This window comes from Chelonoidis abingdonii, chromosome 7 (assembly GCF_003597395.2).
Source record: "Chelonoidis abingdonii isolate Lonesome George chromosome 7, CheloAbing_2.0, whole genome shotgun sequence".
NCBI lineage: Eukaryota > Metazoa > Chordata > Testudines > Testudinidae > Chelonoidis > Chelonoidis abingdonii.
Window position 1 is genome coordinate 46,001,575 of NC_133775.1, and position 8,214 is coordinate 46,009,788.

The following is an 8,214-nucleotide window of genomic DNA, read 5'->3' on the forward strand; positions in this document are numbered from 1 at the left end:
CTTTGCTCCCTAGGAAAAGAACTTCCACAAGGTTTAAAAGAAAACTTTATAGAATAAAAAAGAAAGAAAAATATTAAAACAATCAATCTTGCATTAAGAAATCAATAAGGTCTGCTTATAAAGAAGATTAAAGAAACAGTCTGATTTAAAAAGATAAGCCAATAAACCAGCAAACAAACTAACATCAGTAAATCACCCAAAGACATCATAGCTGATAAACATTAAGCGCGGACTTAAGAGTGAAAATAATATTAGGAGAAAGTAGAAGACGACTTGTTCCTCATACTAAGAAAACAACAAAAGACCCCGAGTATAACAAATTCCCGCCCCTGACTTTAAACAATCCAGTTCTCTGATTGGTCCTCTGGTCAGGTGTTCGGTTACCCTTTTCAGGTAAAAGAAACTTAACCCTTACCTTACCTATCCATTTATGACAGCTTGCTACACCTGTTCCAGAATACTACTACTTCTCTTGAGGAGAAAAGCTAAATGTATATGTAAGGAGGAGCAGGGAAGAGTAGGAAGACTTTCACATTTATCTTATGGCCCAATGGGCACTATCAAGGGCGATTGCAGTGAAACTCCAATTGCCTAAATCTAAGAGGAAGAAGGCTGGCATACTCTACTATCCAGTGATATAATTGGACCTGTCAGCCAGGGATAATTGGTTTCTGGTTGACTGAACAAAGGGACAATAGCATCCCTTTATTACGGGAATACTTGTTGTATTATAATAGGATCTCAATGAATAGTTCACTACTGCAAGATAATTTTCGTGTCTTTTGGTGTGCAGTGCAGTGGGGTGCCCAGCTATGCTGGGGCTTCTGGAGAGCCAAAGATTGTTTCTGTGCAGGGGAGGTATGGTTTTATTTCCATAATTGGAAAATGACCTTTTTGATACTAGAAGTATTTTCTCATAAGGGGCTAACATCTTGATTGTGCTTGTGCCCCTCTCTCCCCCCCGCCATTCTGCTCTGCAGACCCCCAGTGCAAGTTAAAGCTGCAGGGGGCAGCGTTAACATACAGAGCAAATGAATCCTCACTAAGGGACTTCATGTACACACTCTTCTCTCCAACCCGCCCCCTGACTCGTCTTCCAACCCCTAACTTGCCTCCTCGCTCCACATTACACTGGGGGCATCATAGCTCTAGTTGAGGAGGTGGTAGCAGAAGGTGGTGGAGGAGGCACAGGAAGTGGCATAGCCAACACTGGCCAGAGATTTTCCCCAACACCGGGGAAGTTCTCTAGGAAGTTTGTCCACCCGCTCTGTTTGTAGCGCAACAAGAACTCAGTGGATGCAAGAATCCAATCCAAGGACTATGATCTCCTCAGTTTTCTTTACTTACCTTTCACCTTTTCATGGTCTTTCATGTAGATCTTTGAAAATAAATAAATGAATAATTATGGAGCTTCAGAACAGTATAACGTGATATTGAACAGGAAATAAGACTCAGAAGGTTATGCAACTAAGCACAAGATTTCCACTGTTGGAATTTCCATTGAAATCCAGGGGAGTTTTGAGTATGCACTGATGAAAGGATTACCCCTGAGTAAGCATTCCACACAGTGTTAATATAGCAATACTACTTCAGGGTTTAATACAACACCAGCAGAGTGTCAAGCCTATTAAATTAGAGATTAACTTTGACCTTGTCTAGTGATTGAAACTTATCTATAAATGTAAGTTCGAGACACATACTGATAAGATAGAGATGAGTCTAGTTTCAGTGTGGTTTGTTTTTTCTGTAAGGGATTTTACATTTTATATTTCACTTTATGCTTCTTTTTATGGTCATTTTTGGGGCCATAACTCTGAACTATTTCAACAGAAAAATTACCTTGAGAAAAATCTCAGACACCAAGTGAAAGCTCCACCTAGGCGGGGAAAGATGCTGCTCACCTAGCTCACTGTTTACCAGGTTCCTGGAATAGAAGTGGGTTTTCCTGAATTTAAGTCAGCTACTAGACAAAGTACAGAAGATTTGTATAAAAAGAAGTCTGATACTTTCCAAGAGACTTTGTCAGGTTTCAATACACAGGAGTAATAATTTATAGGAAAATTGTAGAAATCTGAACCACTGATCTTAAAACTATGAGCTAGTTTCACCTAGGGTTCACAATGGCACAGGGTCCCTGCAGGAGAAAGTGTGCTTTCAGGGAGTCTGCGGCAGGGCAAGGCACATGCAACCTCCTTTCTGCTTGGAGGACTCCCTAAATGGCCAGCATAGCTCCAGGAGAGGACAGCTCTGATTGAGGTTATGCTTATTCAGCAAACACCCAGGCAGCCTCTGCCAGCTCCCTGAAGATATTAAAGCTACCCTCTGCAGAAGAAATCCTGAAGCAGCACAAGTAGCAGTAGTACTGCCAGTGGTCCCTTGCGTTGATCGCTTAGTGGGGTAATATGCCAGCTTGGCACAGTGAGAGAATCTGACCCTCATCTCTGCACATTGCTGCTTCTGGTGATATAAAAGAGGAGAGGCTTGGTCAGTAGGTCATGTATGCCAGGAAATAACATTAGTATTACAAATCTCTGGCTGATTAGTGTCCCACTGAGAACTGAATTGGGAGACCTAGGCTGTCTTTTCATGGCCTAGTTGAAATTGCATCTTGGTAGCATTTTCCCCAATAGGTTTAATTCAGCACAGTTTGCTAGAAAATTTGTTTAAGCCTCCAGCCAATATTTTGATTCTCTTTCTTCATGGCCTACTTTAAAAGTTTTGTGTGAATGTGGCTACTAGAAATAAAATACAGAAAAATCTTAGAAAAGAGGACAACCCAAGTTTCAGTCCTTTTTTCTTCAGACACTTATTCCTCACTGCTGAAATGAAGGAATCAGAAAACAAATGTCTGAATGAAAATATGGGTCATGTTTGAGAGACGTTAGGCTAAGAGTGACCATTAGAAGTTGCATGTACTGTATATCTTCAAGACTTGTAGGGATGAGAATTCTTACCTTGGATAAGACAGAAACTATGGGTAAGGTGAAGACTATTTGTCAGAAGTGAATGTGGATTTTTATGCTAGTGGGTTTGTCATGAGAATATGTTGTGGACAACTGCTGGAGAAGATCTTAGTTTCCCCATTAATCAATGGGACTTGCTGTCACCTTTTAAAAGTTGCATGCTTTTTTTGTGTAATTTTGCTTCTCTTAAATTACTGTTAGGATGATTGGATATAATGATCTTACTACTCACTGCATTAGATCCTATCTGAATTTTTTTTTTACTAGAGCCTGGATGTGAGATTTTTGATCTGGAAGCATGTGTGTAGGGTTGAAACCACCACCTTTAATAACATTGCAACTTAGGGCAAAGCAGAATTCCCCTGATTTTCTAGTATTGCAGATGCATTGTGTTTTTATAGACCTATTTGGTCTATGGTTAAAATTCCATAGGATTACTCATTTTACTGAAGTGCTGTATTTCTAAGCTATGTAATGTATCACAGGGCTCACAGCTACAGTGCAGTGGACTGAAGTTAAAGCTGAGGCAGGTAATTGGATAGCTGATGAACATAGGTAAGGCCAGTGGGTGTGTGCAGAGTTCTTTGTGGCTGATAGACAAATGCAAATACTGAGCTCCATAATGCAAAATAAAAACAAGTTGAACTTTACCTAACTGTGTTGCAGTCTCTTTTTAGTTTGACCTAAATAGCAGCATTTCTTGCATTGTTACTTTGCCTGAAGTCTTCAAGGTTGTACTAAAAGCTATTTTAGGTTCAACTCCTCCTTCCACTCTAGTTCATATCAATGCTTATCTGGCATTAATCTTATTCCTCTATTTTATTATTTTAGAATATATTTTACTATTCAGTCTCATGAAGAGATATTATCAGTCTGGGTATCAAAAAAGATTACTATTTTTTGTCAAAAATAACTGACTGTTAGATCTTGGAGTCATCGTGGATAGTTCTCTGAAAATGTCCACGCAGTGTGCAGAGGTGGTCAAAAAAGCAAACAGGATGTCAGGAATCATTAAAAAGGGGATAGAGAATAAGAAGGAGAATATATTATTGCCCTTTTCTGACTGTCTCTGCACACTGTGTGGACATCTTCAGAGAACTATCCATGATGACTCCAAGATCTTTTTCCTGATTTGTTGTAGCTAAATTAGCCCCCATCATATTGTATGTATAGTTGGGGTTATTTTTTTCCATGTGCATTACTTTACATTGATCCACATTATATTTCATTTGCCATTTTGTTGCCCAATCACTTAGTTCTGTGAGATCTTTCTGAAGTTCTTCACAGTCTGCTTTGGTCTTGAACTATCTTGACGTTTGTATCATCTGCAAATGCCGCGCTCATTTTTACTCCTTTTCTCAGATCATGTATGATACTTGAATGGATTGGTCCTAGGACTGACCTTGGGGAAACCAGTAGTTATCTCTCCATTCTGAGAATTTACCTAATTCCTACCCTTTGTTCCCTGTCTTTTAACCAGTATTGTATATTATTAACGTAGCATTGTATAATTTTTATTCTTCATGAAAGATAAAACTGACAGTAAGTCTCGCCAAGAGGAAGAGAGTCCTGTCTGCTAAATTTTATACTGTAAGCAACTCAGGGCAAGAACCATGGTTTTGTCTCTGGTTTTCACAGCTATTAGTGTTCAACTAACAAATAATATTAGCAGTAATAATGAAGAAGAGGAGGAGATAAGCAGGTGTTTTAATTCATCTGTTTGTGGGGGAGGGGAGAAAATCATTGCTTTTGGCCAAAATCCATCCCGAGAGGCAACTCCTATTGCTATCAATGAAAGATGTGTCTATTTTGGGGGGATAATTTGGAAATTAGTATTGAATTCTGTGCAGAATGCACATTACTTCTGTTTGGACTGGTTTTTTCAGCTTAATATTTCTCAATGAGAATAGCAGCTGCCCGAGAAAATCCAAACCAATAAAAAGATTTTTCTGAAACTGCAATAATAATGTTAAAGTAGCTATCCAGCTTGTTCAGTAGAGAATAAAAAACACCAATAGGGCTGAGGGAGGGAGATAATACTAAGTACTGCTCCTTAAATGAAATCAAAGCGCCACATACACGGTTCTAGCTGAAGTCTGGCGGAACTTAAATAATCAGCAGAATAATCCAAGTTTAAGCATGCTGAGTTTCCCTTTACCCACATAAGGAACTGGCTTGTGAAATTATGGTCTCTAGAGGAGGTAGTAGTTGTAATCCGCAAGCCCCATGGATCCCAGCAGCAAAGACAACCATGATGTTGCCAGGCCACTTCTGCAAAGAGATTTCCTAGTATTTTCTCCCTGCTGGCAGCCTGTACTGCCTGGGGGTTACCCACATCCAATCTTATTACTTTTAAATTGAGAAAATTTGATATGGAAGAGTGAGACCTAATAAACATGAAATCCACTACATGTTGTGATAAGCATGTGTAGGACTCTTCAATCACCTCATTCAATGCACTAACTGCCCCAATTAAAACCATGTGGGTGAAACCAGACAAATACTATGCTCTCAAATGAACTCCCGTAGGAAAATGATAAAAGGCAAAAATACCCTATCATGTGTGGATGAACACTTTTCACAAAGTGATCACTCTATACCTGACCTATCAGTCATCCTCCCCAAAGGAAACCTGCACAACACTTTCAAAAAACAAGCCTGGGAGCTTAAATTCATAACTTTACTAGACACTAAAAATTATGGACTGAAAAGAGATGCTAGATTTATAGCTTATTACAACAATGTTACCCACTAATCCCCCTTTTCATCCTATCACTGCAGGGATGTTAAGGGACCACTTCACTTTCAATGGTTCCTTAAAATATGTGCTAACTATTTATGCTAAACTATCTGTTCAAACTTATATTTAGCTGTGCCAATCTAAGGTGTGTCTATACTTACAACTTATGTCGGCATAATTTATGTTGCTCAGGGGTGTGAATAAACAACCCCAATGAGCAACATAAGTTACACGACATAAGCACTAGTGTGGACAGCGCTATGTCAGTAGAAGAGCTTCTCCCGCTGACATAGCTTTTGTTGCTCGCAGAGGTGGTTTTATTATGCTGAAGAGAGACAGCTCTCCCGTTGGCACCAGATGTGCTGCAGTGGTACAGCTGCATTGGGGCAGCTGTGCTGCTGCAGCACTGTATGTATGGACATGCCCTTGGTACTTTTCCCAGACGTGAAGAAAACTCTGTATAACTTGAAAGCTTGCATCCCTCACCAACAGAAGGTGAGCCAATAAAAGATATTACTTCAGTAAATCTTTACTTATTTTATTATTAAGATTTACTTAAGTAAGATATTACTTATTACTCTGTCTCTCCAATATTTTGGCATACAAAGAAAATTAGATCTTTACCTTTCGCACAAGCAAAACCACAATGACTACTGATTGCTGGATTGTTATTTAATGACACCATTATTACATTTTTAGACCAACAATAAAAATGAGGGAAAAAGTCGAGACATATTTCAAGTATTATTTGAAAATTTAGCCCTGAATTTTAAAAAGATAATCTTATTTCATGCAATATTAATCAAATGCAAAACTAAAATATAACCAAATATAAAAGAGCAGGAGAATTCAATCATTTTACATAGTTGGGTTTAAAATATGAAAGTACAAACAGACAATAAAAATAGCATAATGGTTAATGAGAGGATATACTATTGATGAATAAAATGCATTAGCCTACCTTTTTTCAGTACTAATTCCTGAAAACCACCTCTTGCTAACTATGAGCAACAGAAGTCACTAAAGATATCATTTACAAATCACATCCATAATTACAGAGCAAGGATCCTGTGGAAAAAGCCCAAATTTCCATTTGTGTAGCAGTTCGCATTTATTTGCAGCTTTCATTAGTATTCTAGATCATATTGTCACCAAGAACTAGTTCTTTGTGGAATGGTGAAATGACAATTAACAGAAGTATAGAAGCCCCTTGATATACTGATAAATTGCACCCCCAAGTGGATACATCTTATGTATCTCTGACAGTTGTAGTTTCTTTGCTTCTTTTTTTCAATTTCATAAATACTTTTTGTAAAGTGTTTTTAAACTCTCAAGTGGAAAGCACCATAAGGGCAAAATATTATTATTACTGAAAGATATTTTACTTTGTCAGCAAGAACTTTCTCAATTTCTTTTTTTTGTGAACAGCTATGGTAAGCACAACACAACTTTGCACTTATACAGCCTTTCCAAACTATCCAAACATTCTTTCTTTTGGATGCGTGTGTATGACTTGTGTAGATCAGTGGGTGCTCCATATGCATTGTGGAATGTGCCCATATACACAGCACAACTTGAACTAGCCATGTTTACTTTATTCACAGATGTCAAGTTTTCACAGGACTCTCCTTTAGTAATATTTTTTTGCATAGAAACCATACTTCAATCAGTCCCTGCTTTGCCAAAGTTGGTAGTCACATGATCTGTAATTGTGTATCATAGCTTTTCTTTTTTCAGTGCTTAATTTGTAATGAAAGTTGTGCTGGGCTCAAGCGATTTTTTTACATTCATACAGGATACAGCAAGCCCAGAGGTGCAGAGACTATGAACCGCCAAGCCTAGAGGAGCTGCGGCTCAGCTCTGTCGCAAATTAAGCACTGTTCCTTCATAACATAAGAACATAAGAATGGCCATACTGGGTCAGACCAAAGGTCCATCTAGCCCAGCATCCTGTCTACCGACAGTGGCCAATGCCAGGTGTCCCAGTGGGAGTGAACCTAACAGGTAATGATCAAGTGATCTCTCTCCTGCCATCCATCTCCACCCTCTGACAAACAGAGGTAGGGGACCACATTCTTACCATCTCCTGGCAATAGCATTAATGACTTAACCACCGATAATTATCATTTTTTTAAACACTGTTATAGTCCTAGCCTTCAAACTCCTCATGTAAGGATTCCACATATTGTGCTCGTGAACGAGAAATCCGTCCTGCGTATTTAATGTTTTAAACTGCTGCCTATGAATTCATTTTACCCTAGTTCTTGTATTATGGGAATAAGTAAATAACTTTTTCTTATCCACTTTCTCCACATCATTCATGATTTTATATACCTCTATCATATCCCGCCTTAGTCTCCTCTTTTCCAAGCTGATGAGTCTTAGCCTCTTTAATCTCCCCTCATATGGGACCCATTCCAAATCCCTAATCATTTTAGTGGCCCTTCTCTGCACCTTTTCTAGTGCCAGTATATCTTTTTTGAGATGAGGAGACCACATCTGTACACAGTA